Source organism: Pseudochaenichthys georgianus, chromosome 23 (assembly GCF_902827115.2).
Source record: "Pseudochaenichthys georgianus chromosome 23, fPseGeo1.2, whole genome shotgun sequence".
Classification (NCBI taxonomy): Eukaryota; Metazoa; Chordata; class Actinopteri; order Perciformes; family Channichthyidae; genus Pseudochaenichthys; species Pseudochaenichthys georgianus.
This window is the reverse complement of record NC_047525.1, coordinates 5,224,778-5,248,014: the sequence shown is the minus strand read 5'-3', so window position 1 is coordinate 5,248,014 and position 23,237 is coordinate 5,224,778. Positions and strand designations below refer to the sequence as shown.

The following is a 23,237-nucleotide window of genomic DNA, read 5'->3' as shown; positions in this document are numbered from 1 at the left end:
CAATCTGTGATTCATGTACACAAGACGAGTCAGACATGGAGGTCATACGTAAACGCAGCATTTATACCTCCTGCGTGTTTAAAAGAACGGACCACAAGGTATATTTCATTCTACTCAGGTCCAGCTTCCCCTGAGCAGCCTGTGCTGTGATTCTTGCTAAGTGCTTTCCCATTGTGGACTCTGAAACCCAAGGCTGAGTGTGTGTGCAGGGATTATGCTAGCACAATGTGAAGGTCACAGTTTCAACTTTTAACACCCATTTGGGTAACCATAAAATCTGAAGGACATGCTGCGTTATTAAAGCCAGGAGGATAGCTGCTGCTATTTCTGTTCATGTGAGCTAATGTCACATACCTCACTTCACTCTTGTATATCAAACATACATTTGATCTGCACATGTCGACATTGTTGCATTTTAACTCGGCCATGAAGCTTATTGGTGTTTCGTCACCCAATGAAGCATCCTTAAAGTGCTGAATTTCCCGTGGGTTCGCTGGCTTGAGTCCTTCGAATTTAATGTAATTGATTGATCACTCAGTTATTTTACCTGAGCAGTCTGCCAACATCTGTTTTAGAACAAATGTGGCAAGACATATGCAACATAGTGGCTGAATCTTTACTCGTTTGAGTTCTACAAGACTTAATACTAGGCTCATCAACAGACTGAAGAGACTAAATTATTAAAAGCATTTTAAGCATTTTGTATGTTAATAAATAATGCTTGAAATCCCTGTTGATTGTATTACATTTCTTGCTATTAATATACCCTTGCTGTTTTGAATATATATTTTGAGATATGCAACATACATTTTCCTTCTAGAAACCATAATCTATCACATTCAAAATGTAATGAAGAAAACACGTCCATTTCTTCCACACAGCGGAACCCCTTCTAGTCTTCAATGTTCTCCATACAGTATGCTAGTTAGTCCTGCCTGGCCTGTGTACCCATTGTAGTAAACAAAGGAGTCAAATAGAGGTATTTCAGGCAGGGGGGGGGGGAAGAAACTCCCAGGGATGTTAGCCTTTGTAGACCATTTATATGCACAAAAACGTAACAAACGACATGAAAGGGAACACTACAAAAAGCATGAAAGGTCCTCTTTCATTTGAGCTAAATGCAGTCTCAAACATAATATTTTTGCAAGGTTTACTTCGATTCATCAGCACATCCTGTATGCAGGCCATTCAAGTTGCCTTAAAGGTACAACGTCAAGACTGGAACTTGGGACAGTGATTTAGGCATCGCCTTAAAACCACCTTTGAAAGAGTAAGCAGGCTTAAAAAACAAGCAAATAAAAAACAAGGAAAGGCAGAATGAGTTAAAGTTGTGAGGAGGCATGTGCAATCACAGGAAGGCAGGTAACAATCGATCAACCCATTATAATAGATGCTAATGAAAATAAATCAGACCTCTCCACAACTTAGCCAAGCTGGGACTGAGGCTGCGGCCCCACGAGGATGAAAACGGCTAAACGCATAGGATTAACGCAAACGCAATCGCAAACAAGCTTCCGTCCACACGCAATAGTTATCCGGATAGTGTCTGTCCACAGGAGACCGCTCCGTTTAGCTCCAACCGCTGGAGAAGCTGCAGTACATATGCCGAGCCTGTACGTGGCGCTGTAACTTCCTCCGCAAAAGCAGCGAAGAAACATGGTTGTCATGGTTGCCCTTCTGTTTATTCTCCGCGGTGGGGGCCGAGGGAACCGGGCAGAGTTTTTCGCCAGTCAACGTGTATTAAAGTTTAAATCTTCCGGACAAAATGATAAAAGTGCCGCTCAAAGGTCTTCTTTGTTATTTATTGAGCTTTAAAACAAATGAATAAAGACTCTATATAATATAATAATAAAATACACGGAGCCTCTCTTTTTCCTCCCTCTCTTCGGACAGCGTCAGTGTCTGTCTCATGCAGCAGCTGATCCAGTAATGAGTGACCCGGCCGACAGTAAAAATAAACATATTTATAACTAGTTTAGGTAGTTTGAGAGGTAATTAAAATAGCTAAGGGTGATGATCTGATTGAAGTGTGTGTTTTGCTGCAGCGGGAGGAGCTGCAGGTGAGCAGAGCTGCATGTCTCCGTCCTGTCAGATTAGACTTCACTCGCGTTTAGGTCCATATCCAGAGAAAGATAAATAATCTGAATTCAGTGTGAAGTTTACTTTGACGCGGGGGTGAGCAGCAGAGTGGGGAGAGGCGGGGCTATTGCCTCATCATTATCAGAAAATGATCGTATAGGGTGTACACACAGAGCCGTTGGACCCCCCAGAGCGTTGCGTATGCCGTTCTATCCACCTTGGGACCCGTTATCGTTTCCTCAGTCGTTTAGTGCCGTATTCGGTCGTCCTCGTGTGGCCGAACGGTCTATATGACACTAAACAATAACGCAAACGACCGTTTTCGTCCTCGTGTGGCCGCAACCTAAACCTGTGAGGCCCTCTGGGTGGTCCCGGCTCAACACAGGACCACACAGAGGCAAACAGAAGGACCACTGATAGCTTTGGTTGTTGTCAACATCCACAGCAGTGACTGACCTTCTGATTACAAAGCAAACCTTGTTTTTTCCACATACTAGAGGAAAATAAACTGGATTTACATAACTGTCAGGAAGTGGGAAAGCATGCTGTATATTTGCAATTATAATCACGTCTATTCTGACACAACCCGGCTATTTAAAGAAGTGAAAGCTCATGTGTGCATTTGAACATCAACTTGTCTCCTTACAGAAATAAATGAAATCTGTCAGAGAGAAGCCTAGCTCTTCTTGTCCTCTCTGGGCAGAAATACATTTTCTTCTCTTGCGACGTGTTCTGTTTCACATCATCCCTTGAATGATAACCGGTTTACAGCAGCAGAAATAACACCCATGGGAAATTAGGGGGCTGCGGTGGCTATTGAATGAATGAAATTGAATGTGTGTGAGATTATTCTGATCCACTTCCTGCTGAAAATAATGAGCGCCTCGAGTTGGAATCGCTGCCAATCAAAGCCCGGCACATCAAAGCGCCACACTCCCATCCCATCTAATTGGTGCAGAGAGGTGTGAGCTCACAAATACACATCCTGTCCACAACCAGCACCCCCAATTACCTGCGGCTGAGGCCTGGGACTCCCAGGGATGAAACATGTGGGCCGGCTCTCCTGTAATCGTGCTGAGTCGCCATTATTGATCTCCCCGGGTTTACCTCTGATGACTGGACAACACTTTTAATGAGGCAGGGGGAGACGGCTTTGACTCATACGGCCAAAATATCCATTTCAATATAATTCCTCCCCCATTTACTACTGTGACATTTTACCAGTGAGGCTGCATGTTGAGAAATGACTTTCCAAACACCTTATTGTGGCAGCGGGGTGTGGTTAGGGCGCCGGCTGCTGGAGTGAAGGGAGTGGCTCGGCCACTTCAACCGGATGGTCCTGGCCGATTTCCTCTCTCGCTCAGCGGAGGGGAGGGGGGGGGGGGGAAGAGTCAGCTTGCGGCCGGCGGGATCCCGGCCTGAGTCGGGCGGTGGGGGTATGTGTAGTGCTGCGTACCGGTACGCCGAACCGGTACTGGACTTGTAAAAAGTTTCGGTACAAGTCCGGTTAAAACCGGAACGTCGGGAACCGGTACTTGGACTCGCACAAAAACTAGCACTTACGTATATTCTGGTGTCTGTGGTTATTTAAACATTCCCTGATAAACGTTATTCAGCGTCAATAAATTAGTGCTAATCCCAGTGTGCTCAGTGTACAACATCACATGTCATTTCACCTTCGATTCACGGTTTGAAGATGTAGAATTTCGGCACATGCTAATGCTAACCGGAAGTGAAGAATTTTCAGAATAAAAGTATTAAGTTAATAGTGTGAACTTCCGGTTTTTTCAGAATAAAACTGATTTAAATTAGTGTATTTAATTCAAAATTACGCCATATCAACATTGATTTTAATTTCTAACAGTATGTATGTACATCACTATGTATGTAGTATGTACTGTATAATGTACACATGTAGATTGTAGAAAATACATGGTGCACAGACAGTACAGACACAGGACAGTACAGACACTCTGACTGTACAGTCACTACAGTGTAGGCTATACTGTATAGTAGGTGTGTAACAGTGTAATGCGTATAGTCTACTCTACACTCTACCTTTCAGCAACGTTTTAGGGATTTAGGCTTAGTCAGCTCAGGGACTGTTTGGTTACTTTAGTTTGGTAAATGAAATACATGTTTGAACTTTGTAGTAGTTCACTGTAGTTGCTGTCATAAGTCATTTGTAGACTAAGTGGCACATTTGTACTTTGTAGAGAAATGTAGACACAAGTTGGAAGGGAGCACAATAAACCTGACGAATTTGAATTTGAGTTGATTATGAGTTAATTTTCAATTGATAATTAGCTCACAATAAGTTCACTTTAGTTACTCACACAACTTGACACAAGCCATGGGTTCAGGTCCGGACTTATAAGTCCGGACCTGAACCTGAACCTCTGGACTTGAGTCCGGACCTGAACCTGAATGTGAGTCCAGGTACGCAGCACTAGGTATGTGGCAGCGGGGTGTGGTTAGGGCGCCGGCTGCTGGAGTGAAGGGAGTGGCTCGGCCGGAGGCCAGACAGCTGATCGGAATCAGGTAATCAGTGCCGGCATAAAAGCATGTCGTAACCTGGTTCTGGGCTGTTTTTGCAGTAGGCGGGATCCTGGAAGGTGGCAAAAGGACCTGTGAAGGTTGCCACACGGGCAACGTTGGAGATCCATGGATACTTTTGTTTGGAGCTAATAAACGCCTGTGTTACACGAACCTGCTCTTTCCGTCCATATTTGAACCCTGTGTGAGCGGAGAGGCTTCCTTCCTGCAGCAGTCCGACTCTACACCCCCCCCCACACACACACACACACACATAACAGACTGCAATAAACCTGCAATGTGTAATATAAATACTTATTTGAAATTGTATAGCGCTATAATCACTTTAATGTATAACATCCATATTTTTATAATTATCCCAAAACATATATATTTTTAATTCATAATACTTTGATATGCTATTTAAGTCACTTAGTTTTACTTAAATTGCTAATACTCCATTGTTTAGCCACGGGTGTGTACTTGTTGGTCTTTATTTATATTTGTATTAATAATGTGTGCTAGGGCTGCTCTATTATGGCAAAAATCATAATCTCGATTATTTGGGTCAATAATTGATATCACAATTATTAAAAACGATTATCCATTTACTTTGAAAACATCAATTTATTGGAGAAAAACATTTTAAGCAGTATGTTTTTAACAGTTGATTACCCTGAACTTTAAGTATAATTCAACTGAAAAACCAATAAAAAAAAATGTATTTGAAAAAAAAAAAAGTAATAATAATAATAAAAAATAATCGTTTTATTTCGATTACGTTGTTTTCGTAATCGTTGCAAGCCATAATCGTACTTGCGATTAAAATACGATTAATTCAGCAGCTCTAATGTGTGCTTCTCTTTTTCATTCATACCTTCTTTTATATGCCACTGTAACACTGAAAATGTCCTCGCTAATAAAGGAATCTGATTCTCATTCTGAAGTGGGCTGTGAGCGCCTGTGTCGGCAAAAGCGTCTGGGGCTGTAGCATCGTTACGTGCAGTAGAAAGGGAAAATGTCATTGTGGCTGTGCGGAAACACACTCAGTCCTCCTTATCTGAATCGGTAATTCAGGCTCTTGTCAGTGAACATGAGGAGATAGACCCTGGTTATAAAGCTTTTGTGTCTGATGGTTTTGTTTCACTGGTCGGGAGTAAAGAGAAAGTACCGGTAAAGATATTAAGGGACTCAGGGGCGTTGGACTCGTTTATTGTTGGTTCTGTGTTACCTTTCTCTCCTAAAACAGACACCGGTTCCAGTGTTGAGGTCCGGGGGATGGGATTAACCGTCTTCTCTGCTCCACAGCATAAACTAACATTAGTCTCCAGTCTGCTGCAAGGGGAAGTGGTCATGGGAGTGCGTCCTTCTCTGCCTATGGGGGGCATACAGATCATCTTGGGAAATGACCTGGCTGGTGATCGGGTATGGCCTGAGTCTCCAATCTCCCAGGTAGAAGGTGCCAAGTTCCCCAAAACCACTTCTGTGATGCCTGCCAGCGGCGCAGTAACACGTGCTGCCAGCCGTATTGTTTGTGACCTTACAAAAGATAAGAAAAAACAATCTGTATTTCCTGTGCCTACCTTTCCTTTGCCTTTGTCTTGTAGTGACCTTGGGAAAGAGCAAAATAACGATCCCACCCTGCAGGCTCTGTACAGCCAAGTTCTACCGGATGAGGAGTTCAGAAGTGCAGCCCGTGGTTATTTTCTCCAGGACGGTTTGTTGGTGAGAAAGTGGGTTCCCCAGGGAGATTGTTTTATGGGTGAGGAAGTTGTGCAAGTTGTGTTACCCAGTAAGTTAAGACTCACTGTGCTTCAGACTGCTCATGACGGCATTGCAGGTCATCTCGGTGTGAAGAAAACATATAATCGGGTTGGCCGTTATTTTTACTGGCCACTTCTGAAGAAAGACATTGCTGCTTTCATTAAAACTTGCAACACTTGTCAGTTGCTGGCAATTGACCGGTTCCCTGTTCCCACAACCAGAAAAGAACTCTCTCGTTTTCTGGTCATGGTGGGGTACTATCGTGGGTTCTGTCAGAATTTCTCTACGGTGGTTGCGCCACTCACCTCTCTTCTCAGTCCTAAGGTCAAGTTTGAATGGTCTCCTCGATGTCAACAGGCTTTTGAGGCTGCGAAAACCGTGTTGTGCTCGGCTCCTGTCCTAGCAGCACCCCAGATGGACCAGCCCTTCATTCTTCATGTGGATGCTAGTAAGGTTGGAGCTGGGGCTGTACTCGCGCAGGTTGATGAGAGCGGCTCCGAATGCCCGGTAAGTTTCTTCTCTAAGAAATGTAACTCTCATCAATTAAACTATTCTATCATTGAAAAGGAGGCACTGGCACTCATCTGGGCGTTAAAGCATTTTGAGGTGTATGTTGGGAGTGGAGTTGGGCCCTTGGTGGTCTATACAGATCATAACCCCCTAACCTTTCTGCACTCGCTCCAGAATCCAAATCAACGCCTTATGCGTTGGTGTCTCTTCCTCCAGCCTTTTCATCTGGACATTAGGCATGTCAAAGGTGTGGATAATACAGTGGCTGATGCCATGTCCAGGGCTATAACCTCCTAGGTTAACTAGTGTTTTTCTCCCTGCAGGGGTGTCTGTTTTTTCTGTTTTGCCCTCTCTTAAAATGCTTCTTAGGTACCAACGTTGCTGAGGGGTTGAGCAAGAGGCTACAGATGTGCTTGCAGGTTGTACGAACATTTGAAGGTTAACTTTTGTTGTGTCTATTGTGTTTGGTGGTTGTGTTTTTGTGCCTCAGGTTGGAGGATCCTAGTGGGTCCTCCATTTTAAGGGATGGGGTGTGACGACCCCTCCCCCCTTCTGCCTGGCTGTGCTCCCTGCCTTGCTGTCTTCTGGCAGGTACTGGGAGTGTCGTCCTGTTTGTGCCCGCCCATCTAGAGGCGGAGCCACCAGAAGGCATAAAGGTTTACCAGCTGCAAGGATCAATCTCTCTGATTCAGATCCTGGCATGCTGCACCAACCTCAGCCTACAGCCTGTGTTAGGTTTGATGCACCCTCCAACATGCTACAACACCCTTCCACACACTCACACACTGCACACACTACTGACAGTCTGATTCTTACCACATTATACATCAGAGGTGTTCTTCAACAATCTGTTAAATAAATATATATTTGGCATTAAACTCTGTGTGGCCTCCCTGTTTGTTCCAGCCTTTGGAAGGTTGTAACATGGAGTACTGTAGATATTGCTTGAGCATTATTCTCTTTATACGTTAAATCTAAACTGGGTTGGAGAAACGACTGACGCTGCCAGGTCAAATTAGGGTTCCCCGAGAACTAGCAGCATGTGTTATGTATGTGTCACATCAGGTGTGACTGTGCCTTTAAGATGGCACCGGGAGTTTTGGGATGTGTGAACCGGATACAGTTGTGTTGTTGTGGTGTTGTCATGGGAGCGTATGCAACAACATGTTCAATAAACGGTCAACCTAAATGTCGTAGTCCATAGTCTTATAGATGCAACATTGGCGACGAGGATTATGGATTCTCTACTCTCACCTCTCTCCCCATTCCTCGCACTGCCGGGCGAACCACCGATCCCGTGGGTTCGCTGGCTTGAGTCCTTCGAAACGTTCATAGTAGCCGCGGGGCTAGCTGAAGCTAACGACGACAGGAAGAAAGCCCTGCTGATACACTCACTAGGCAGCGAGGGACAGCGGATTTTTCGGACTCTCGGACTCGCTCCGAAATATGCGGACTGTGTTACACTGCTCACTGGACACTTTGCTGCCCCACAAAATGTTATGCTCCGGTGGACTGTTTTTCGGCAACGCCGGCAACAGGCGGGTGAGTCCGTCCACTATTACGTGGCTGATCTGAGGGGACTAGCCAGCCTCTGTAAATTCGGGGCGCTGGAGGATGAACTAATACGGGATCAGCTGGCGGAACACACTAACAGCTCGACGCTCAGAGAAAAGCTGCTAATGATGAAAGACAAGCTCACTTTAACAAGAGCAGTGGAGGTAGCTTTCCAGCTTGAGTCAGCAGCAGCCTTAGCATCCCAGCTAGCTCCCTCCTCCGGTTCTTTTTCCCACAGACCCATGCTACTAACTCAAACGGTGGCGCTAACCATGGAGCCTCCCGGGGATGTTTTCCCTGAGGACAACTTTGATGTGAAGTTTGCAGCACGCCAGGGTACGGCAGCACGCCGGCCCTGTGGTAATTGTGGCTCATCATCGCACCAGAGTCGAGCTCCGAACTGCCCTGCCAAGGGACAGAGGTGTCAACGCTGTGGCAGACAGAACCATTTTGCACGGGTCTGTCGCTCTGTTCCTGCAGCCGACAGCCCACCTCCACGTACGCCTGGGCCACACGCACCGACGACCATCCACTCAGTGGGCGCCATCTCCCGACTGCTAAAGTGCTGCACGGTGGAGCTGGATGGGGTCTGCCTCCCGCTGCTGCTGGATATGGGGGCCTCCAAGTCGCTCCTGAATGTTTCCACGGTTCGGCGTCTCTTTCCGCTCCGAACAATCACCGCCGACGCCGAGGATCTGTACGGGGATGGACACTCTAAAATCCATGGAATGGCGGGCACAATCACCTTGGCTGTGCGTTACGGGACTAAGGCTCTCCCCGCATTCACCTTTCAAGTGTCTCACCAGGGGGCCAACCTCATGGGTTTTGATTTGTTTTGTGAGTTGGGTTTCACCCTTGTGGACAATTCTGGGGCCGCTATCTTGTCTGTTGGCTCGCCGTGGCATCAGCGCTGGCCTGCCCTGTTCAGTGGTTTGGGCTGCCTCACCGCCTTTGACCACCAGCCCCTCCTCAAGCCTGAGGTACACCCCGTGATTCAGCCCATACGCCGCCTGTCTCTCACCCTGCGCGACGACGTCACCGCCGAGCTGCAAAAACTCTTGGATGCGGGCATCATCGAACGCATTGATGCTTCCCTGTGGATTTCAAACCTGGTGGTGGTGAAGAAGAAGTCAGGGGGCCTGCGCCCGTGCATCGACCTCAGGCCGGTGAACAAGGCTGTGATACCTGACAGGTATCCGCTGCCCACAGTGGAGGAGCTAGCTGCACAATTCTACGGCTCTTCCATGTTCACGAAACTAGACCTTCGTCAAGGCTACTTGCAGGTTCCGCTGCACCCTGACAGCCGCAGCCTTACAGCTTTCGTGACTCATGTCGGAGTGTTTCGCTACACCCGCATGCCTTTTGGCCTCAGCTCGGCCCCCAGCTGTTTTTAAAAAATCATGTCCACCATCTTCGCCGGCATCCCGGGCGTGGTCGTCTTCCTGGACGACATACTGGTTCATGGTGCTACACCAGCTGTTCATGACGAACGCCTGGCGAGGGTGCTGGACATGCTCGCCAGTCACAACCTCACAAAAAAAAAAACGTTATAGTAAAGCCGCGGCCGGAAAATCAGGAAGCAACGTTACTACGCTATAACCGATTATCTTCCGTCACTGCATCGATACCGAATCGTCCGCATCGCAATGCATCGTAGAAACGATTATTTTCAACACCCCTACTGGTCAGTGGCAAAACTGGCCCGCCACTCCCACCGCCCCTGCAGCCCTTGCAGTGGCCGCGCGCGCCTTGGGAGCACATGCAGCTGGACATCTGTGGGGAGCTGCATGGCGTCCCGCACCACCAACGCTTCCTCCTGGTGGCCTACGACCTCCATTCAAAATGGCCAGAGGTGGTCGCCACAGGGTCCGTAATGGCTCGGGTGGTCACAGACTTCCTCTCCTCTCTGTTTGCTCGGTGGGGCAGTCCTAACGCCATCACTACGGATAACGGCCCACAGTTTGTCTCCTCTGAGTTCGCCACCTTTGTGGAAGGGAGGGGGATTAAACACATCCGTACAGCTTTCTACCACCCGCAAGCAAATGGGGGGGTGGAAAGGTTCAACCAAACCCTAAAGAACGGGATCAGAGCACACCTGGCAGATGGTCTTCCATTCTCAGCCGCGCTGCTTCGCACCTTGCTTCACTACCGGGCGACGCCGCATTCAACTACCGGCAGCTCCCCAGCCCTCTTGATGATGGGCCGTGAGCTGCAGCTCCCTTTGGATCGGCTACGGGCCCCGGCGGCCGTCACTCCAACAGCCACACCCTGCCAGAGCGCCAGGGTTGCAGAGGCTCAGCGTCGCATGAAGCAGCGGTTCGACAAGAGACGGAGGGTGAGAGCGCCTCCCTTCACAGTGGGGGACTGGGTCAGGATTCACCGTCCTAACCGGGACCACAAGCTGCTATCCTTCTGGACGGCGCCGATGAAGGTCGCCGCTAGCCACCTTTCGTCTGGCCGACGGATCACGGTGGCATGCAAGCCGGCTTCGGAAGGTGGCACCGCCCCCCATCGTGGACCCAGGGCCCAGGGTGGACGGGGACTTTGTTTTTCCTGATGAGCAGTTGCAGGGTCCAGTCGGGTTCCCACCTGAGCCGGTTGAGCCAGTGGTTCGTTTTGAAGCTCATCCGGCCGGTGTCCGGGTCAGACCAAGATACTTGGAAGACTATATTGTGAGCTTGTGACTCTCACGGCCCGTCTACACTACAGCGTCGAAAGCTGTATCTGTATCTGTATCTGTATCTGCCCATTCACTTTCAATGGGGTGACGTCACGTAGCCGCGCTTTTTCGCCGAACTGAATTGTGGGTAGCAGAGCGGTCCATCTCAGGCGTCTCCGGCGACAGAAGTTGAACAATGTTCAACTTCTGACGCCGGAGACGCCGGAGTAGCCAGCGCCAGCCAATCAAATCCCGTTTCCCAAAATCTGACAGCTGAAGCCGTAGCCAATCAAACCGCGTCTAAGCTGGGAGAGATATCCCGCCGTTCATTTCTATATTTCAAAAAAAGTCGGAGGAGAAACTAACTATCGCCGTAGCAATCACCCGGTTTTGTATGACCAGACCCTCTTCACCTACCGGGATACAAACCGGAGGAACCAGGCATGGAGGGAGGTGGCAGAGACAGTGGGGGAAACTGGTAGGTTTTCGCCTGTTTGGGGAGTTTATATTTATATTGCTCGCATAAAATCCCCGGGGGTTTTTGCTTTGTATGTCGGGGGCGGGAGATTCATGTGATTGGTTGTTGGTCATGTTGCTTGAATAAAATCCCCAAGCTCCAGACACGCCCAGCTCCAAGCTATTTTTGAAGCTGTAGTGTGGACGCTCCGTCAGGGGTAATGTTCAGAGCATAGTCTGTTGCGTGGCAGAATAATCCACATGGCTATGCTGGTGACTGGCAGTCTACCCAGTTCATCTAGAGTAGATAGCTAAAAGTGAATTGGGTTCCTTGTGGGGGGGGGGGTAAATGTTATACATGTGTCACATTAGGTGTGACTGTGCCTTTAAGATGGCACCGGGAGTTTTGGGTTGTGTGAACCGGATACAGTTGTGTTGTTGTGGTGTTGTCATGGGAGCATATGCAACAACGTGTTCAATAAACGGTCAACCTAAATGTCGTAGTCCATAGTCTTATATATGCAACATTTAGACAGAGACCCAATAACTGTGCAAGCTCTGCTAATGAGTAATATCTTATTATCACAGCGGTCCAACGGCTGGGCAGGAACACTTGAAAAAAAAGCATCCAGGTTCAAAACATTCCCTCTTTACTCAGTGTCTGCACCAAAGCCTGATATAGGGAACATAAGGGCAACATGTTTCTGTAGTAGTCACACAAAAATGATTTATCAATGTCTCTAAATCGCCCCTTTGTGAAAGTAATTTCTGCAACATTGCTGTTATATTAACATCAGTTACACTGTACATCAGGGGTAAACAAAATACGGCCCGAGGGCCAACTTTTTACATTACACTTCTTTATTTGTCATACTTTTACCGTTACAATCGTTTGCTTTAATATGCAGTATATTTTTTGTATATTTTTGTGTTTGCTTCCTCCTGCTCCCTTTCGGACACATACTGTATGATTTATTATTATTATTAAGATAAGATAATATGTATTGATTGAACATTTACTAAACTAAACATTTAACATTTAGTTTATAATGTGCTGTCCCACGGTAATTCAGAAGGCTCACAGGTCACATTCCGACCATTATTTAAAACAATAGGTGCTTTCACACCGTCTACAGTTTGATTTGTATAGAGGGAGCTCTGTGGCTGAATGGCCGGCGATTAGGTGTGGCGCATTTATCATAGGTGATCAGAGCTAACTGCCTGCCGTCAGATTTCATTTAAAAAACAGGTCTGATTTTAAGACTATTTCTGCGCTCATAAAGAATGATAAGAATAAGAATAATGCGTATTGAACTGGTTTAATTCATTAGTGAGTTTATTTAACACTCTAACCACCAATCGGGTCAATTTGTGTGATGTGTGATTTGTGTGTGCAATGTAACTTGTTTTCAATAAAATATTAAAGTCTCTTACAGTTACTTTCGTAAACCTGAAGTGAATACAATTTGGATTACTTTATTGGAATTATTGGTGGAAAGATTTCCTCACAACATTTAATATTCATTACTAAAGGAACAGCCGAATCATCACAGCGCACAAAACTGAAGTTACCTACTGTAACCCCAGCTTCTATGAGTAAATGGCGTAGCCTTCTAAGGCTATCGCTATTGGGTAATCCCCCTGCGCCCCCGCGCAGCACTGAAACACTTGTAGTCCACGCCCACCCGCAAGGTGGGCCCCACCCTCGGGCTTCCTTCCGGTATAAATAGGAAGGAGGCCCGACAATCTGCTCCCATACAACATAACTTTTCTTCAGCTATTTGTGGAGCCAGTGGGGCCCAGCGCTTAGAGGGCTACGCCATTACTCATAGAAGCTGGGTTACAGTAGGTAACTTCAGTTCTATTTCTTATATGGCTTCGCCCTCTAAGGTTATCGCTATTGGGTTAAGGGCGAAGCATGATGTAGTCTGCGCCCCACTGGGTCCGCCCGGCACTAGAAGCACAGACACACCTGCTCAATAACACCCCCTGCCTGTTGTGCCATGCGTAATGGCGCATCACCGTCCCTGAACATAGCAAACATGCCCCTGAAGGGATGAAGGCTGGGAACAATACATACCGGCCGCTGTGAGAAAGTAGAGACGAAGGTCCCACCTTGCCCCGCAACCATAGAGGGGGAACAGCTGCTCTCTGCATGTCAGACAGGTAGGAGAGCGCCCAGCTGGATCCCTGACGTCACTCACTCTGACAAGACACAGTGTACACGTACAAAGTGTGTCAGAGGAAAAAGGAACCTCCCTCCTATAAGAGGGAACAAGGGGGCTCTCTCCTCGTGCCGGAGGCAGGCGAGAGGCGCACAGCTGGCTCCCTGACGTCACTCACTCCGACAGGACACCCGGTACAGGGTGTGTCAGAGAGGAATGGGAGACATCCCTCAAATAAAAATGAATAAATGAACAGGGGGAAGACCAAGATGCAGCAGTGCAAATGTCTTCCACTGACATTCCTCCGTGCAACGCCATGGAGGAGGAAATTGCTCTGGTGGAGTGCGCCTTGATGTTCTCCGGGGGCTCCACCCCAGAGGAGACATATGCCTGCGACACAGCCTCACACAGCCAGTGTGACAGCCGTTGCGCAGGCAGAGGCTGCCCGATCGAGCGCTCTCTATAGTGCACAAACAGGCACTGAGAACGGCGCCAGGCCACCGTGCGCACCACATAGCACGACAGCGCGCGCACAGGACAGAGGAGATGAGATGTGGCTTCTTCCTCCGACCTGTGAGGAGTGGGGAAAAACCCATCCAGGGTGATCACTCTTGACCTATCGGAGCTTGTGATGACCTTTGGCATAAAGGCTGGGTTAGGGCGTAGCACAGCCAAACTGGATCCGGAGGCATGACGAAGCCACAGAGAGAGCAGACAAATCACTCACCCTTTTTGCTGATGTTAGAGCCAAAAGCAATACTACTTTGGCTGATAACATTTTAAGGGGAACCTGCTCTAAAGGTTCAAATGGGGCTTTGCTTAGTGGTCGTAACACCAAAGCCAAATCCCACTGAGGCACCAGTGCGCGTGATACCGCTCTGAGTCTGAGCCAAATTCCTGTCCAACGACAGCATGTGAGGCAGGGGGCACGTGATGGGGTCCAGGCTTCTTTCTACACACCAACGCTGGAACGCTGCCCACTTGGCTGTGTAGGACGCTCTGGTAGACGCGGCCCTGGCTCCCTGAATGGTACGTACAACATCTTGAGAGAGACCCAACCCCTCTAAGTGTTCCCGTTCAGGGGCCATGCCCATAAGTGCTGGCCTATCACTGGGTGACTGACGGATCACTGGTCATCGCTCCCTCCACCTGCGAGAGAGCGTCCCCGCGCCACGGAATCTCCCACGGCCTGCCTGACAGCGTACGCTGTAGGCATGGAAACCAGGAAGCGCCCATGCGTTCCGGGGCAATTAGGATCACTGACAGCCGCTCCTCCTGCACTCGGTCCAGGAACCGGGGGATCAGCGGGACTGGTGGGAAAGCGTACAACAGTCCCCTGGGCCATGGGCGATGTGCGAACGCGTCCACCCCCCTGCGCTGTCAGGGAGAACCAGAGGGCGCATTGCGCGTTCCCGCGTGCGGCGAACAGATCCACCTTCGCTTTCCCGAACCGGCTCCAAACCTGGGCGATCAGCTCGGGATGGAGGCTCCAGTCCCCCTGGCGAGGACCTCCTCTGGACATGAGGTCTGCCCCTTTGTTCAATTCGCCGGGCACATACATTGCTCTGATGGATCGCAAGTGTGCGAGCGCCCAGATCAACAGCCGTCTGGCTGTGTTCAGAAGCTGCGCTAAACGTACACCGCCCTGGCGGTTGATGTAGGCTGCCGCGGCTCTGTTGTCTGTGCGAATCAATACATGCTGATTCTGCAGCAACGGGGCACAATGCTGAATTACTCTCCGTACGGAGAGAAATTCCAGCACGTTTATGTGGAAAGACATGTGAGCCGGCCACTGTCCTTCCACTGCCTGCGACATGCACGTTCCTCCCCACCCTGAGAGAGATGCGTCTGTGAACACCGAGATGTGTGACGTAACTCTGCCCAGGGCCACACCCTCTGACAGGACGTGGGGACTTTTCCAATAGGTTAAGTCTGAACCCACGGAAGGAGGGATGGCCACCATGCGCCTCTTCTGTCGCACGGGGTCGATGCGTAGGCGAATAAACCACCTCTGGAGTCTCCTCATGTGAAGGAGACCCAGGGGAATCACCACGTGACCGGCTGCCATCATGCCAAGCAGCTGCATCACGGAGAGGGCTGTCACCACGCTGCGGGGTGTGACGCGTCGAAGGAGAGCTGTCAGCGCCTCCACTCTCTGCCGTGAGAGTCGTGCTCTCATGCGGGCTGAGTTCAATTCCACCCCCAGGTAAACAATACTCTGGGCTGGAACAGGACAGCTCTTTTTCCAGTTGATCATGAAACCCAGCTTTGACAGATGCGATATGAGTTGTACCGTCTGTAAAGCCACTTCCTCCCTGGAGCGAGCCAGCAGCAGCAGGTCATCCAGGTAAAATAGTACTCTCATCCCTCCTCTGTGTAGCGGCTGCAGCGCCGTCTCTACACACTTTTATCCAAAGCGACTTACATACTCAATACTGTGGACAATCCCCACAGGAGCAATTTGGGGTGAAGTGTCTCACGGCCCGTCCACACAGCGGCGTGCATTGATGCTTGGCGGTGGGCGTGTCTGAAGCTTGGGGATTGTTTGCGAGCAACGCGACCAACAACCAATCACATGAATCTCCCGCCCCCGACATCCAAAGCAATAGCAATGTTAAAACGAAGTAAACTGGATATAAAATCCCCAAACAGGCGAAAACCTACCAGTTCCACCCACTGTCTCTGCCCCCTCCCTCCATGCCTGGTTCCTCCGGTTTGTATCCCGGTAGATGAACAGAGACTGATCATACAGCACCGGGTGATTCACGACCGCGATAATGAATTTTCCCTCCATTTTTTGGAATATGAGGAAATGACCTGCGTAGTCTCTCCCAGCATACACGCGGTTTGATTGGCTAGCGCTTGTACTTGCAGATTTGCATAAACGGGATTTCATTGGCTGACGCTTCTGCCGAGGCGCCAAAAGTTGAAGATTGCTCAACTTTTGAAGCGAGCAACGCCAGCAACGCTCCACGTCGCTTCCCAAAATGCAGTTCGGCTAAAAGTGACGTCACCCCATTCAAAGTGAATGGGAAGAAGCGTTGGAAGCTTCAACGCACGCCGCTGTGTGGACAGGCCGTTAGGGACACAACGCCATGTTGACTGCAGTGGGGTTTGAACCTGTGACCATCCGATCCCCATACCAAGGCTCTATCCACTGCGCCAAAGCTCACGCCTCCTTGTTATTGCCATAACAAGCTTTAAATCTACCCTTCATATTTCCCTTTATGATAATCAGTCAGAAGCTTGTGTTTTAAGGAATGAGCTGCTAACACGGTTTATAACTAAATAAAGTAAACCTTCTGGAGAGCTGGGATTTAGGCTGTTTCTTAAAGCATTTTCAAGTATCAAGCATAATTTACCTACATTTTATTGATTTTGCTAACTTATAACTTCACTTATGAGGCAAAATACCTCTAGTGAGCGGCCCAGCCCTTCGTATATCTTTCTGTATGTGGCCCTGAGTGAAAAAAGCTTGGACACCCCTGCTGTACATCATCTAACATTCCCATCATTTTAAAGCGCAGGTCCTTCCATCCTGCAGCGGTCAGACTCTACGACCACCAACACACACTACGACACTACGACACCACTGCTCAATAACACATGTGCAAAATGTCTTTATGATCATTATTACTGGCTGCTACTTTTTTTTTGCACTAGTTGAAACTGTAATAACTCTGTGCATAACTTTGTGCATGCCTATATCCCAGACTGGGAGATCATACTTTCAATGATATAGTAAACTAGAGTTAAACAATGCATATTGTGGAGTTTGACAGACATCAGTATTGACCAGAGAGGAGAACAAACGGTGTTACTAGGAAGCCTCCTCTGTGCAGCTCTGCTGAACAATACACTGAGTGTTGAGCGCGTTATGTTGTGATGGAGAGTAATGTGCAATGTATCTATATTCTAAGGGCACGCATTATACCAGGGGCGACCAAACTGTGGCCCTTGGCCCATTTGTAATTGCCCCTCTAATTTAATTAATTCTAAAAGTATAATGGAATATGGCCCACACCTGAAACTTGTGCTTGTCTTCTACATTGTATTTCTTAAATATATGTAATAAATAACCTATATACAAAATTGATAACATTTCCTAGTTGATACAAAAGAAGCACAATAACTATTTGCATAACAAGCGTGCCCGTTTCCCCTTATTGTCTCCCCTTTACAAAGGGCTGTAAAGGGAGCCAATCCGAGGCTTCTGTTTCAGGGATGAGCTGCCAAAGCTTTCTGTAACTAAATAATTCAACCCTATTCATGGAGGGCTGTGATGTGGGCTGTTTGTTTTCTTAAAGCATATTCAAGTAGCAAGTATCATCTACCTACATGTGATTGATTTTGCTAACTTATAACTTCACTTATGAGGCCATATACCTCCCCTCTATGAGGGCCCAGCCCTTCATATGTTTTCCTGTGTGTGGCCCTCAATGACAATTGAGGACAATCAGAATGTTATGCTTTGACTCACTTTAGGGACTAACAGTCAGTGCCTCTGCTCTGCTGCATCAATCCTCTACCATCATGTGTTGTCTGTCTGTTGGGATTCCCTACATTGCTGAAGTGCAATAATCAATCACTGGAATAGCTCTTCACTTTAATTTCATTTACTTAAATAGGGAATGTCATTTTGACACACACACACACACACACACACACACACACACACACACACACACACACACACACACACACACACACACACACACACACACACACACACACACACACACACACACACACACACACACACACACACACACACACACACACACACACACACACACACACACATACCATGTATACATCACTTCAGGGGACATTATATTGACTTACATGCATTTCCTGGAGACTTATCCTAACCTTAACCATAACCAACACATGCCTAACCCTTACCCTTACCCTTGCCCTAACCCTAACCAAGTATTCACCCTAAAATTAATGATTCCCTTTATGGGTGTAAGGGAAACTTCTGCAGCAATGGAGAGTCAGGACTCAGAGAGACACGAGGAGAGTTGGAGCTTTGATGTCAAACACTGGTTTTTAATTACAAGTATCGGCCGGAGAAATTCACATCACAAGTCACACAGCCAGAGATTCTGACTGCACTGGTGGGTTGCCATGTCAAATCTGCCCAGCCTCTCTCTCGATACACCCTTTAACTAGTTTACAGAGAGTTGATCCACATATTGGGGGATGGTGCGTAAACACCTAGGAACACTGGAGATATCTCCAACATCTGTAAATACTGAATCACTTGTCTGTGGTGCTTAGAAGCCAGCGTTCTCACAGTCCTAAAACCCTCTGTGACCGATAGGTCAGGCCATAAAACTGGTAATGTCAACAATAGCTGAGACTTCCCATTCCTTAAGACAGATAACAGACTCAGGGTTGGTCGTAAACGTCAACACACAGAAAAGGTTAGACTCCTAGGAATAAGACAAAATTAATCCCTAACAATGGGGACCTCCATGTTGTCCCCATAAGAGAGGCGAGTCCCCACACGTGACTGTGTAAACAGATTTAGGTCCCCACAAGCAGAGCCTCACCTGTCATACTCCAATGTAACGGAAAAACAACTAAAGAAAAACTAAATAGTAATAATAATAAAATGTCTCCACTGATCTGTGTTGTAAGTGTGATTTATGTATGATTCCAATCGCTTTTTATAGTCAAAATCAACAAATTTGCCGAGCTCCGCTACATCTCCGGGTAGCGATGAGAAGTGAGGCAGGGACGAGCTCTGCCTCTCGTAAGCCCACAGGAACTGGCTGGAGCGCGGGCACTAATTTAATGCGGGCACTTATTTTATGAGCGCGCTCAAGCCAGTTACTAACCCTTACCTCAGATGCGTCACCCCACAGAAACTAGCTGGAAAGCGGGCCCTAAGCGCATGCCTGTTACCATCTCACTGTATGTCACTAATGTAATGTTTGTCGATCCCTTTATTACATTTATCCTCGCCATCCATAGTCTCTAAATAACTTATTTCACGTATATATGATATTTAGGCTCGCTGGTCTCATCATACAACGGCAATGAACAAAGCACCAGGGGAGGCAGCCATAACCTCTGCCGCACTGAAGGGGGCGCAAGTGAGCCCACAGGTTCTTGTTGCTACTGTTATTCTACGCAGAGACGGTAGACGCAAACAACAAACTAGACTTTTGAAACTAGAGGAAGATAAGGAGGACTTTTACAAAAAAGTAATAGATTGTTGTCCAGAAGGAAAGCATGGACTTCATCTTCAAGTCAAGGTAAGACCACCATTGTAATGAACATGGGATCTTACTAAGAAAGAACAATCCAATATTTAGATTTTGGGTATCTTTTTGTTGAACGGTCTGTTTAAAATGAATCGAAGCATCAGACTAAAAAAGCTTTTGAAAATAACCGAATATTTCGATTAAGGTCAAAATATAATATTTGTAAATCTGACTCTGAGAGAGTCAGTGCCTCACCAGCCATGAACCTCACCGCACGTCACTGGTAGACTGACATGGCAGTAGGATAAAGGTATTCTGCAAGACAACCTGCCAATAATGCCTCTCAACAAACATGGAACTGCAGCAGCTCAGTGAGATGTTAACAGTAGAGTTCACCCAATATCAAGATGACCAGTTCCCTCTCACTTCTAATACTGTCTAATATCAGTTTATATTGTGTGAGTTGCTCCGTGTTGGAAATGTTTGCAGTAGAGTTTTCTGCCTCTTTTTGCTTAACATGGAACTAGATGGGAACCTGGTTTTTTGAAGCATCAATGTGTCAGTCCAGAAATCATGACGCGGTTACTCCAGATAATCCACCGAAGTTGTCGTGAGACTTTTTCCAGAGGAGGAATACAGCAGGTCAACAGAGGGGCAGGCAACAAGCACACACCAGGACCACATCTAAAAGTAATACAGAAACTAATACACCTGAGTGACCTCGGTGGGTGTGGGGAATTAAAGGGTGAGATCGGTAGGAGGGAGTCAATCCATGGAGAATGTTATAGGACAATTGTTACAGTTAACAACAATAGTAAATCCTTCAAATAAACTCTGAAACTGACAGGGGGGTGTGGGGAAATATGCTCACATATATATATATATATATATATATATATATCAGCAGAGATACCAAAGAGAAAGTGAGTGGTAATAAATCATTGATTACTTTTTCAAATGTTTTAAATAGTAAAAATAGTTTTGCTTTCACCTAATCAAGCCGTTGGATAAAGCCACCACATCATTCATCTGTTTGTAAAACATAAATGCCAATTCAGAAATCCTGCTGTATCACTGTGCAGAGAGAAGCGTGCATCTCTCACCCGCATGCTGGGGAGAGCGCGAGACGTATGGAGGTGTGAACACATCAATGTGTTATCTCTAAATGTAATCAGGGTATATGCAGGAATCCTGAAGTCAAATTTAATACCTTTTAAGACCTTTTTTAAGACCCTTTCCATACATTTTAAGACCTCATCGCAACTTCGAGTTCTAACCGGTTACATTGGCGACACACTTTATCTCACATTTACTATTGATTGTAAGATAGCACAACTAAACAGAGTGCAGACAGAATACTGAAGCCTCCTCTCCACATGAACTTCAACCTCTCTGTGAAGGTCAGGGTTAATGCAGCATGCTGCTTTGTTGCTTCTGTGTTCTTTCATTCCAGTAGAACTCCTCAGAAACCATTAGAAACCAGTATTTGACCAATAAACAAAACAATTGACAAAACTTTGAAATATTAAATATTAAACTTCATGAGCTTCAGCGGGGTAATGCCATATAGGAGCTCCCTCACAAATACCCAGGGGTTAAATTGGGCTGGGGCTGTCCGGGGCCAAGCCTGGCACATAGGACGATGCTCTGACGTCATCCCCCTCACACATTTGTCATATGTTTACAAAAAACAATATATATGTTAACACTTTTCTCGTTCTTAATATAGACTATATTTAGGATAGATATGTGTTGACCTTACTTTAAAATAGCAGATCTCTGTGACCGGATATAGTTTGGCTTAGACCCCGGCCCCACGAGGGGCCTCATACAGAAAAATGCAAATGCAAAAAGTAGTACGTATGTAGTACATATTCCAGGCCTGTAAGTGGCGCTGCTGCCGCCACAAAATACACCAAAAGCAGCGAAGAAGACCCCGGAGCATGGTTGTCATGGTCGCCCTTCTGTTTATTCTCCGCGGTGGACGGCGTGTTCTCCTGCTGTATATCTCTCAGGTAGTCCACCAGCAGATTAAACCCCCCCCCCCCCCCCCCCCACAGAGCGGAGCAAGGCAACGAAACTTCAAATAAGAAGCAGCATTTTATGGCACGCTATGCATGGGGCCGCCTTGAGGGGGTTTCCCGACATGTTGTTTCAGTAAATTAAAGGGTGTTTCATGTTGTCGTTGCTGTGGACCTTCTTAATACCTTGTAAAATGCCGTTTAATACTTTTTAATACTTTTTAATAGCCTTAATTTTCGCTAAATTGATTTATCAACTTTTAATACTTTTTAAGACCCCGCGGACACCCTGGTAATGTTATTTTGTTTGTTTATTTATGTCTTAATGTGTGCATATGTATAAAAGTATCTGTTGATTGTATGTAGGATATACATATTTGTATACATATTTTTTATATATATTTATATTTTTGTATTCGGGATTGTGGGAAACAGCATTTCGATCTCTCTGTCTGGACACACAAACTGAAAGATTGACAATAAAGTTGACTTTGACTTAAAACACCTTCCACATATGCACAAAAGAGTTGCCATGAAAAGGCGGCAAACACGTTATTCTTTCTGAAAATGGCCGACTGACACGAGTAGATTGTGTGTGTGAAAACCAATTCAAACAAAGAGAATTGATTTTGATTGTGTATATCTCCAACACTCGGCAACTCACACCAAACCATCGAAATGAATAAATAACACTAAAGATTACAGGGAAAATATGCATTTAGTTTTTTTAGGCAAACAGGAGTTATAATTAGAGATGTCGCGATCCGATCACGTGACCGGGGATCGGAGCCATTCACGTGTTTTTCAAAAGATCGGAATCGGGAGAAAAAAATCGGGGATCGGGATTTAAAAAAATAATAATTATAAAATATTTTTATTATTTTATTTAATGTTACAAAACAAAAATGACCATGTTCACGTCTTAAAGTCATCCTGAGGACCTAGTTTTGCTTTAAAATTACACAACATCATGTATGTGTTGCTTTCTTTGGGCTTGTTTTCATAGACCTGGTTGCTTATTTCTCTGAAACCTGGCAACAGAGTGGGCGTAGTGTCTAATAGTAGCAGTAAGCTAACGAGAGGCTACGTTCAGCTGGTGACTCGGGAGTCGGGACAGAGAAAATGTCAGCAGTTTGGAAGTATTATAAAATTGAAAGCGAAGGCAGTGTAACAGCCAGATGCAATGTTTGCAAGGCAGAGGTTCTGCGTGGTGGAAAGAACAGAGCTACGTTCAACACGACCAATCTAATACGCCACCTGAGAAACAAACACCAACAAC

General features: G+C 46.7%; 1 protein-coding gene across 2 annotated transcripts in view; it reads right to left on the bottom strand.

Annotated features, from left to right (window-relative positions):
* LOC117439265 (chemokine-like protein TAFA-2) overlaps nt 1-23,237 on the bottom strand; it is a 145,516-nt gene that overhangs the window by 44,742 nt on the left and 77,537 nt on the right. The window lies entirely within an intron of this gene.